The sequence below is a fragment of the Bubalus bubalis genome, chromosome 5 (assembly GCF_019923935.1).
Source record: "Bubalus bubalis isolate 160015118507 breed Murrah chromosome 5, NDDB_SH_1, whole genome shotgun sequence".
Classification (NCBI taxonomy): Eukaryota; Metazoa; Chordata; class Mammalia; order Artiodactyla; family Bovidae; genus Bubalus; species Bubalus bubalis.
Window position 1 is genome coordinate 119,997,706 of NC_059161.1, and position 11,516 is coordinate 120,009,221.

Below are 11,516 nucleotides of genomic sequence, written 5' to 3' on the forward strand. Positions count from 1 at the left end.
GGTGGCTGGGGTGTGGGAACAAGAGGGAACCAGCTCTTCATGAAGTACTTCACCCAAAATCCCCTGGAGGTGAAGTCCAACGATAAGATCATCTGAGATGGAATGAAGAGAGTCTATTTCATTACCCCTTATAATTCCTCTGAATGAGAAGGTGATGGAGTTGGTGGGTCATCACAAACTCTTCCATGGCCTAGACCATCCCCCAGTCGCTCTGCTTGGGGCTGTCTCTCCAGCTTCAGTCATGTAGTTCTGGAGGAATTTGACAATCATGTGTGCTGTTGTGTCACGGCCAATGACCATGTAAAGCCAATCATAGGACCTCATGGCCTGCCAGGATGGCTGATCTAGGGCTGTACATGTGAACTGAGGTTGGTCATTCAGGGCACACCCTTGAACTCTAATGGCTCCAAGCTTCTTTCTTTACTAGGGGATGCCTTTAGGATATAAACCCTAGGGCAGGTAGCTTGGAGGCCATCACTAGGTGTAGAAGCCTAAAGGAAGAAAGTAGTCGGGCTAAGACCATCAAAGAAGAGGGAAGGGAAAAACTGAGGGTAAGAGAGAACTGATAACTTCTGATTTCTTGGGTCCAGTCACAGAGATCTTTTTATTTGCTCTGAGTTTTGTGTCCTGGGTTCCAAGAATCATTTCAATGAGTCTTCCTTTTCCTTTAAGCCAGTTGGAGTAGGACTCCTCTCAATTTTTACAGACTTGGTTCTAAATACTGCACTCCCAGACACAAACAGAGGCAACCATTTGTTTCAGCACCATTAAGAGTGAAACACTTTATTCTTTACTGAGAATAAGGTATGCAGACCACCAATCACAGTTCACCAGCATCCTGGGCAGAAGTGCCCAAAGTGTGAGTGAGTGTGTGTTAGGAGCAGCCTTACTGATTCCTCAGCCGCTCCAAGAATTTACACTGCCTGTGCCAGGCCAATCCTGTCATTTCCTCAATCAAAGACCGAGAAATACAGCCTCAGGAAGACGTCACCCAGCATCCAGGTCTCTGTAGATGGACTCACAGTGTTCTCTAGAAAGGTGGTATAACAGTGGCCTCTAGAATCCTGGGGGAGCCAGAGACACACACCAGTCAGCATGAGCCCTTACTGGAGACTCCCTGCAATATCCAGACCGAGCACAATTCTTGGTTTTATTTCCCTCTTTTGGTAAGTATCAAGGGGTTTTCTCAGCAGCAGGGGATATGAGAGTTCATCCACAACCAAAAACGGCCAAGACATGAGGTTGCCATGAGGGAGGGTGCGGGGGAGGGGAGGAGTGGTAGTTGGGAAACAGAAGAATGAAAAACAACAAAGTCCTTCTGTAGAGCATAAGAAACTATATTCAATATTCAGCGATAAGTCCCATGAAAAATAATAAGAAAAAAATATATTTTTATGTGTATAACTGAGTCACACTGCTGTGCAGCAGAACGTAATGCAACACTGAAGATTAGCCACACTTCAATATAATTTTTTCGAAAAGAAAAAGTGTGTCCATAGTTCTCCTCACTCCCTGTTTCTTTCCTTCTGACTCCTGCTCCTTGTTTTCTCTGCAGAGAATGCTAGTTCTCCTCCTGCGTCCCCACAATCTGTACTTTATTAAAAAAAACTTTATTTTGTATTGGAGTATAGCTGGTTACTTTGCCAACAAAGGTCCATCTAGTCAAGGCTATGGTTTTTCCAGTGGTCATGTATGGATGTGAGAGTTGGACTGTGAATAAAGCTGAGCGCTGAAGAGTTGATGCTTTTGAAATGTGGTATTGGAGAAGGCTCTTGAGAGTCCTTTGGACTACAAGGAGATCCAACCGTTCAATTCTGAATATCAGCCCTGGGATTTCTTTGGAGGGAATGATGCTGAAGCTGAAACTCCAGTACTTTGGCCACCTCATGCAAAGAATTGACTCACTGGAAAAGACTCTGATGATGGGAGGTATTGGAGGCAGGAGGAGAGGGGGATGACAGAGGATGAGATGACTGGATGGCATCCCTGACTCGATGGAAGTGAGTCTGAGTAAACTCCTGTAGTTGGTGAATGACAGGGAGGCCTGGCGTGCTGTGATTCATGGGGTCACAAAGAGTTGGACATGACTGAGTGACTGAACTGGAATGATAGCTGGTAAACAATACTCTGAGTTTCAGGTGGACAGTAAAGGGATTCAACCGTATGTATCTGGGTATCCTGGTCTCAAAGACACCCCTCCCATCCAGGCTGTCATATAACTGAGTGGAGTTCCCTGTGCTACACAGCAACTCATTGTTGTTTATCCATCTTAAATAGAGCAATGCCCACAACACTGTCTTGAAGATTTAACTCAGGAACTCTGAGAAGCTTCCTTCAGCACACACTCACCCTCTTTGGCCACTCCAGGATTGGTTGAGTAACGTACTCTGGTTCCCCATTCCCACTGGTCAGTCCGTAGCCCTCATCACCCCGAGTAAGTCCCCAGTGCCCCAGTGCAGACCATCTTGAGATGCCATTTGCATGGAATCCAGTGCAGTTTTGCCTAGAACCAAGCAACCCTCCATATGGCTCAATGAGTTTGTGGTTTTAGAATTCCTGAAATTCCCTCTCTTCCTCAAAGCCTTCTTTGACCCATCAGCCTGCTCTGAACTCCCACTGGGAGTTGACATGAAGCCTCCACACAGTGCCACGGCTGAGCAGTCACAGTGCACACTTTATTCACATTAGCATCCAACGTCACCACAGAGGGGTCGGGCACCCCAACTCACAAAAGAGGCACCTGGCCGGAGCAAGGGAAGATGCAGCCGAGAACTAGGCTGACCATGTAATTTATCATCCAAACCAGGAAAACTTTGAGAAGGGAAGGGAGCCTGTTAAATTATGCTGGGACATCACACTGGGACTCTCCCCAGCCATTCTCCTTGTAACATGGCCTATTTCAGGGATTGCTAGTGTTAATTTCATGTTCATGCACCTCTGAGTTCAGATTGAACTGAAGCTCTTTGAGGACTGAGGACCTTAGTGTTCCCCTCTCCCTGACTCCCACCATGCCATGTGGTGTGGTCTCTCCACATTTATTTCAGGAATATCAGTGTCCCACATGGCCCTTTACTCTTAACTGATTGGTTTTGTGGGAGGTACTGGCCCAGCCACAGGGCTCAGCAGTACCTGCAATGATTTGACATGGCCTTCAGAAAGCTCCAGTTTGAGAACCAACCCTCAGTATTGTCCTTGCGCCTTGATGATGTAGGCTCGCCCTGGCACTGGGTAGTTGATGCCATTGATGGTGAAGATAATAGAGGGCAGCGTATTGACCGCAGAACATGAAACATAGTGCTGTTATAGAGAGAGGGTGAGAGGTTGGCCCTGGTGATTCTTGTTATGTGTGGAGACTGGGAGTGACCCTGGAGCATGACCCTCCACCTTGGAACCCCATGGCGTGGCCCCAATGAGCTTCTGCATGTTATCGACCAGTGTTCTTGGGCCTTCGATGAATGCTGCCCCAGTGTCAGCAAAAGGCCTTGCAGCCTCCAGAACAAGCAATAACCTTTCTTTCAATGGAGATGCTGAGAAACAAAGGAAGAAAGTGGGCATCATGGTCACTCTGAGCCTCCCCAGAGTTGTCCCCTTCCCAACTGCTTCCTAAATAGCCCTTCATCTCTCGCTCTCTTTTCCTTTGCTCTCGACATAGCACCTTTCTTGACATCCTCGAATGCAGTACTTGAATGCACAAGGATCTTTTGTACCTTGACACAAGCTGGTCTTCCTTCCTAGAAGATTCCACTGCACTTTGACTAGCAAATTTCTTCTCATCTTCCAGAATCCAGCTTAATTGTATTGTTTTCAGGAAGTCTTTTCCCCAGTGTTTATCAATCTCCTGTCTTAGTCACTCTCTGTAGACCCTTCCTCATGTCTGCTGCTGTTGCTGCTGCTAACTCACTTCAGTCATGTCCGACTCTGTGCGACCGTATAGAGGGCAGCCCACCAGGCTCTGCCGTCCCTGGGATTGTCCAGGCAAGAGTAATGGAGTGAGTTGCCATTGCCTTTTCCTCCTCATGTCTGCTGCTGCTAAGTCTGCTGCACGTCTAGCATGTACCAAAGTCACAATTCACTTTGTGGGCAAGTCACTTCATGTACATCTGCCTTCTTAGATGCGAGGGCCAGTTTTATTCTCCTTGCCTCCCTAAAGTGCCTGGCACACAGTGGATGCCCAAAGCTCGTCTGTCCAATGAGAGAATGAAGACTGAGAAAACAATAAGAAACCTTGAGAGAGCTGTATCTGGTGGGGAACAAATAACAGGTCACACACAGAGTGAATATGCAGATTCACAGGGACAGCAGATTCTCATAGTAGGGAGAGAGGGGCTTCTCTGGGTGAGGGTGTCTTCCAGCACTTCTCCTACAACCAGCTCAGACCCTGAGACCCTGGCCAGGAAATACATGACTAGCCCACAGAAACTCCAAAGGACAGGTCAGCATTTGTCTGTGGGTATCACACAGAATCCTATCAATTATGCCTCTTGCCCTCAGGTCACTCCTGGATCCCACCTTCCTGATTCTCTGTAATAGCCCCTCTCCCACTGTGTGCCCAAGAACTTGGTGTGTCTTTTTTATTAGTTGCTTTCACATCTTAAGACTGCAGGCAACCTCTCTCCACTGCTGGGTAGCTGCTGCCTAAGAAAACCAGTTTTCCCCATTTTCTCAGGACTGTCCCTGTTTCTTAACTGAAATTTATCTGTACTGAGAAATTCCTATGTCCTGTGTAGCCCTGGACAATTGGTCATCTTATCATAACTCTGTTCAGGCTGGAGATATTTTCCCTGATCCTCTGTCACCACATGGTAAAATCCTCTAACCATGCTCCCCACCTCAAAGGGAAGTGGGTACAGCCCTCTCCCAGGTACACAGACCTCTCTGGTGTCTTTTAAGACCATGGTCAGAGCCATGCTCAGAAGGCCTTGGTATTATGAACCCATGGGTTGTTTGTGTATCTATGTGCTTGTGTGTTTGTTTGTATGTGTGTTTGTATGTGTCTCTGTGTGTGCTTGTGCATCTCTGACTAGCTATGCATGTTTATATGTGTCTCTGTGTAGGTTTATACATGTCTGCTTGTGTGTTTCCATGTGTCTGTGTGTCTGTCTGTGTCATTGTGGGTAGTGTATATGTCTGTGTGACTGTGTGTCTGAGAATGCATTTGTGTGTTTCTGCCTGTGTCCATGTACAGTAGTGGGAGCATCACTTGGGCTGACCCTTAGAGGGAGAGGCTTACCAGGCCTGTGTACAATCCAGTCACCCACTTGGATCAATGGTACCCAGTTGAGCTCTCCCTTGTAATAGCGGTGGTCCACCCCACCAAACATCACCACACTGCCCTCCTGCTCATCTCTGTAGAGAGAAGAGAGGGGGCGATCCTTGGAGGACAGTAACAACAGCACTGTCTGAGAGCTGTGCTTGTCCACCCATCAAGACCCTAATAAGGTCCCCATGTACAGATGCAGAAATCGAGTCTAGGAGAGATCGAAATCCAGACCGAAGTCTGTTACTGACTAATGAGTGGCACAGAGGAGGTTAAAATCTGGATCACGTGGCTGGACTCCACCCACTATGTCTTCTGAAGATGCCCTGGACCTCCAGCGACCTGAGTGCTCAGACACCCTCAGAGGACAGGGTGCTGAAGTGTTTTGGCTTTCCCCTTGTCCACCTTGTCATTTTTCAGGAAAATCAAGGCCTGGGAGTTCTAAGGGTGTGCGTTCAGGTCACCCAGTGTTGGCTCCAATGACCTGTGACCTCTACTATCAAAAAGGCCCCAAATACAGAAGGGACCCCAACTCTGCTCTCCCTGTCTTGAAATGCCTAATATTTCTTGAACAAGGGGTCCCACACTTTTGTGTCTCACACTTTCATTTCTCACTGGCTCCTACAAATCGGGTAGCTGGTCCTGGGCTCCCAGTGAAATACTAATGAGAAAGGAAAGATATCCACCATCCTTCTCCTTCCTTCCTGATTAAATTCATAAGCATAACCTAATGCCTTTTCCTTCAACTTGTTTCCTGTTGCCTCCCATTAGCCTTTCTCCTTACTCACCGCCCCACCCCCCTCAGACCAAGTTACTGATCTTGAGCCCAGGAGTAGGCTTGTGTTCCAATAAACTTTTATTTCTAAAAGCCAGGGGTGAAGCCAGGTAGGGTCCTGGGTCCATAGTTATCCTGGGTTAGGTTATCACTCAGGATACTTCTTTATCAAGTGTTCTATAATTTCCATGCACCTGAAAGCATTTTACAGCTAATTTGGTCAAAGGGATTGTCCATCTCACACTTACTTGCTCAAGTAGAAGGCAAAAACAGGCTCAGAAATGGCACCTTAATTCTTCAGCTTGTCAAAGATGGGGATGGCTCCAGAGAAGGATACTTTGGGGTAGTTCAAGCCCAAGACGTCATAAAATGTATATCCTCAAACCCGTATTCTGCCATGCTTAGACCGAATGGCTGGTCAGTGTTTACAAGGTCCCCAATCTGTGGGAATGAAGAGTGTTCCCACTTACAGATACATGAAGTAGGGCTAGGACTGGACTGAGATGCATTGCCATTAGATACTCAGAGAAGAATTGAGGCTGGGCTCTGTCTGTGGTGGCCCAAAGATGGTTAGACCAAGCTGGGAGGGTAATTGGGGTTCCATTTGAGAGAGTCTGTGAATTTTATAACATCTGCCCCTCTGAAAAATACCACCTGAGTGAGTCAAATTGGCATTGTGGCTTCTGTACAAGTGGGGCAACCACGTGTTAGGCCAGGTCCCAGTGGTGCCACCTTATGGACAAAACAATCGAGAGCAAGATACCCTTCTCTTTGGCATCACTGTGACCTAATGACAGGAATGGACTGCATTCTCTGTAATGTACGGTATATTCTGTGTCTGTCCAGGAAGACAGAAGCTGAAAACACAATCTTGCTTGCAGGGTTCTATGAAATTACTGCCTGGGGAAATCACTTTTGGGGATATGTGTATATTTCTGTGAGTGTGTATGAGAGAGAAAGTGAGAGAGTGGAACTACTCAAATAATTTGGAGGAGGCAGGCCATAGGTTAATTAGACTTTCAAGGGTCCTCTAGAGTGAGAACTCATTTATCAGGCCCCTTGACTTCTCAGGCCTCCAGTTTCCCACTATGGATACCTGAAGCCCTTGACTGCCCCCAGGGTCCTCAGATCAGTTTTATCTTGTCCCCAACCACCCCACAGCAACTTCAGTCTGATAAGCCAGCCTAACTCCACCTTTTACCACATGTGTGCCCTTAGCAAGGCCCTTGCTGTCTGCACCTGTTTCCTCATATGTCTCATGAGCTAATCAGAGTAACTGCTGTTTGGGGTTGTTGCAGGATTAAACCAGTTATCACCTGAAAGTGCTTGGAACAGTCTGTGAATATAAAAGTGGGTGCTTTCATCCTTTCTTCTCACTCCCAGCAAAATGAACCTTGAACTGCTCATGGGCAGAGGAGCTGCAAGTCCACACCTCAAGCCACTCTCTGGGTTAGCTAATTTTTTTGCTCATGTGTCACCACGGGCACTGCTTCCCCAGAGACATGATCCCATGGATAAAATGGCCAGTATCTATGGGAGTTAGGCTAGGAAGGGTCCTGCCAGATGGTCCTGCATCTGTTTTGCAACCACTGGTCACTCCACAGCCAGTCCTGACTCAGCATATGTTACACTGCTACCCGAACTGTGTCATGAGCAACAACTCCTTTCATTCTCCCAGATCCATAGGTGATGTTAAAAGTCTTATTGGTAAGCCAGAAGGTGGAAGACTGAAGATGTCTGAACCTAATGTGTGTAGCTGCAGAAACAAGAGATGAGTGTCATCAGGTGCCAAGGGTGGAAACAGGGTGGCAGGGCAAGTGAAGGATGGTCTTGGTACAGGATGTCTGTGCTCACAACAGGCTGGACTGGTGCAGAAGTCAGAGGGAACCCACAAGTCAGATGAGCCTGTGTCAAAGATAATCTGGAATTCCTGAGGGGGTGTTCCAATGGTGATGTTACCAATGTAGACCAACTACAGGGAGAAGGAGGGAGTGGGTTAGTGCAGAACTGGCTACCCTCTATTCTCACACTGATGCCTCCATCTTGGTGTCACTTATCTCTTGATATCAATTTCTTTTTTTTTATTTTATTTTATTTTTAAACTTTACATAATTGTATTAGTTTTGCCAAATATCAAAATGAATCCGCCACAGATATACATGTGTTCCCCATCCTGAACCCTCATCCCTCCTCCCTCCCCATTCCATCCCTCTGGGTCGTCCCAGTGCACCAGCCCCAAGCATCCAGTATCGTGCATTGAACCTGGACTGGCAACTCGTTTCATACATGATATTTTACTTCTAACCACCATGCAGCTCACAGACTTTGGTCACAGAGGTATCTGCATTTGATATATTTTTCCTGTGCTACATTGTATGCAGGATATTGACTCTATGACCAGGTGTTGAAGTGGTACCTCCTGTATGGGAAGCCCAGAGGCATAACTACTGGGATTCCAGGACCACTGGACACCCAGGGAAGTCCTGATGTCTTCATTTGAGAAGCTCTGTAGTCTCTTCAAACCCAGCCTTAGCACCCGCTTCTTCAGGAGGTCCTTCTTGATAAACCCTAGCCACTATCTCCTAACTCAGACCACATCCAATCAACATCTCACAAGTGACCCTTTCATTTGACATATATTTACTCTTTGTCTATCTCTCAGGCTGGCATGGGCATTCTTGAAGTAAAAATAAGCCCTTTGTCTAATCTAAAAACAGTAACCACAGTGATTCTTATGTCCATACACGGAATACAGGTTCAGTAACTTTTTAGTGCTGTTGTTCTTGCATCTGTGGAAGCTGAATTCCTCTGCCTGGGGATTCACAATTGCTTTCCAGTTGGTTCTAACTTTTTATCAGTGATGGTTCACTCTTCATCTGTAATTTAGTGGCTCACTTAGTTCAGAAGGAACAATCGCCTTCAAACAAATGACACATCTTTGACTCAGAAATGGATATTTACCTGACACCTGATAATTTCCAGGCTCAGTCACAAAGACCAACAGTTGAGGGTGAGATTGCTTTCTTCTCTGGTTGGGGGTCCCTGTTTTCCAGTGTCTCTGCCTTCTGCAGGAACCCCAACCCCGACACCCCACCTGGCAACTCCAGATGAGCCCCAGTGGTAGGCTAGAGCACCAGGGGGCGCTGTGGAACACCATCCTCCCAAAATACTCACATCCATGCTGTTTCTCAGTGGATGAATAGTTAGATTTGAGCCACGAAAAGAGATCTGGGGCAGTCTGTAAGCATGCTCCTTCGGGAAATTGTTCAGCATGTTTTTTCCACTGAGGGTTTTTCTCATGGTCTTCACTCGCCTTAGAGGTATTCTTTCACTGAGCATTTGACAAAGAAAACAAAGATGCTACAATTAGCTGTCAGTGTTAAGGTATAACTGTCATTGTAATGGCCCTGTGTATTTTCTAATCATTTTTTTTTTAATTTTATTTTATTTTTAAACTTTACATAACTGTATTAGATTTGCCAAATATCAAAATGAATCCACCACAGGTTTACACGTGTTCCCCATCCTGAACCCTCCTCCCTCCTCCCTCCCCATTCCATCCCTCTGGGTCGTCCCAGTGCACCAGCCCCAAGCATCATTTTTATGAGGCACATTATTATCAGAATTTTATGCATATACCATGGGAAAGACATAGATTCAAATACAGGTTCTGTTCTGCAATCTTGGGTAAGCCATATGACCATGTGATGTCTCAGTCTCCCCTTCGGCAAAATAGTAGAATGTAACAATACAAACCCTCCAAATAGGATATCTTGGGGATAAATGAAGTGATGTATATAAAGTGAAAATGAAAGTGAAGTCTCTCAGTCATGTTTGACTCTTTGCTACCACATTGACTGTAACCTACCAGGCTCCTCCATCCATGGGATTTTCCAGGCAAGAATACTGGAGTGCATTGCCATTTCCTTCTCTAGGGGGATCTTCCAGTCTCAACAATGATAGCCATTAGCATTGCTGTTGCCATCCCATTCATTCCTTCTCATAGAATCTCAAGGAAGAAGGTAGAAAGGGGACTCTTATACTCTTTTACAAGGAAGCAATTTGAAATGCAGGAAGTTTCTGAGTTGTCTGTGGTTACACTGCTTGCCAGATATAACACTGTGTATCTATCTTCAAGTTGACAGAGAAGAGAGAGTTGAAAGAAGAATCCAAGATATAGGGAAAAAGTAAGGGAAATTCAGAGGCTTGAGAAGGAAGGAAGAGTCAAGTGAAAAAGTAAAAGAAAACAACACAAAGAGAAATACACTCCCAGTGACTTCCAAAGAGATGGAGAGATAAATGACAGTGATACAGAGATGCAGACATAGGCATATACACACTGCAGTAGACAGGGAAAAAAGAGGACATGTTGAATCAAATGTAGAAAGTGCTATTCCACAGGACCACATCGACATCTGCATCGACTGTGCACTGAACTGTTACAAGGTGTTGCATTTTCAATAGGTCATGACATGACTAGACCCCGAGATTTGTGCAACCCAACCAAGACCTTGGGATCCACAGTTCCTATAGCAAGTTACTTATCAGAAAGTAAGAGTTGAGCTTTAAGACTCTTAGGGAAATATTCCATTCCCTTCTAAACCTGATAGGTAGAAGAATAATCAGATGAAAGAAAAAATCTGAGAAAGGAATATGATGTGACTTGCAGTCCCTATACTTACTTGACTATTCACTCTGAGAAGGCCACCAGCCTGAGGACCACAAGCCACTTCATGCTTCTTTCCTGGCTCAAAATACTCAGGGACATTTGGGTTCGTAACATGCAATGGTGACCAGGAGCCTCCAGTTATATATGCTCTGACCTACCTGAGTTTTCCCCTTTAGGCCACTAAAAGATCGGAGAAAAACACAAAGCTCTTGATTAAGTCTTTACCTTCATCAGTGTCCTTGGCCAGTGGCCTTTGAAGCTTCTCAGAATACAGAGAATTGAACTGTAATCTCTTCCTTGAAGCTTGGCTGGAAAATCAAGCTGATCTGCATGGACATCTAAGAAGACAGAGAACCTTGCCTACATGGGGAAAAAAAAAAAAAAACCTGCTAAGAACATAATGAAAACGGATACTAGGGTCTATGTTCGACATTAGTAGTTTCATGTCATCTTCCTAGCCACTTCATGAGATATGCATTGCTGTCTTCATTGGAGAAGAGGTTGCTGCGAGGATAAGTTGAAAAATGGCAAAGTGAAGACTTCAGGGACAGCCCAGGGACATACAGCTGGCTTTAGGTAGTGGGTCTATTGACAGACATCAGGGTCACCTATGATGCCAGTCTGCATCAAATATTTAAGGCAGAGCAATACTTCAATTTCTTGGTTTCAGTACTGGAAGAAATGTCATACGCATCCACAAGATATTTTATATGATCCAACAACTGTACAAGGAAGAAGTGTGTGCTAGGTTCTGGGTTAAAGGCTTCAAAGTCAAAGTTGATCAAGACAAAAGTAGTCTTTATCTTAAGATATCT

At 45.6% G+C, this 11,516-nt stretch overlaps 1 pseudogene; it reads right to left on the reverse strand.

The window, feature by feature from the left end:
• Positions 1–914: 914 nt before the first annotated feature.
• On the reverse strand, positions 915–10,767 carry LOC102398144 (annotated as a pseudogene).
• Between the last annotated feature and the right edge of the window lie 749 nt (positions 10,768–11,516).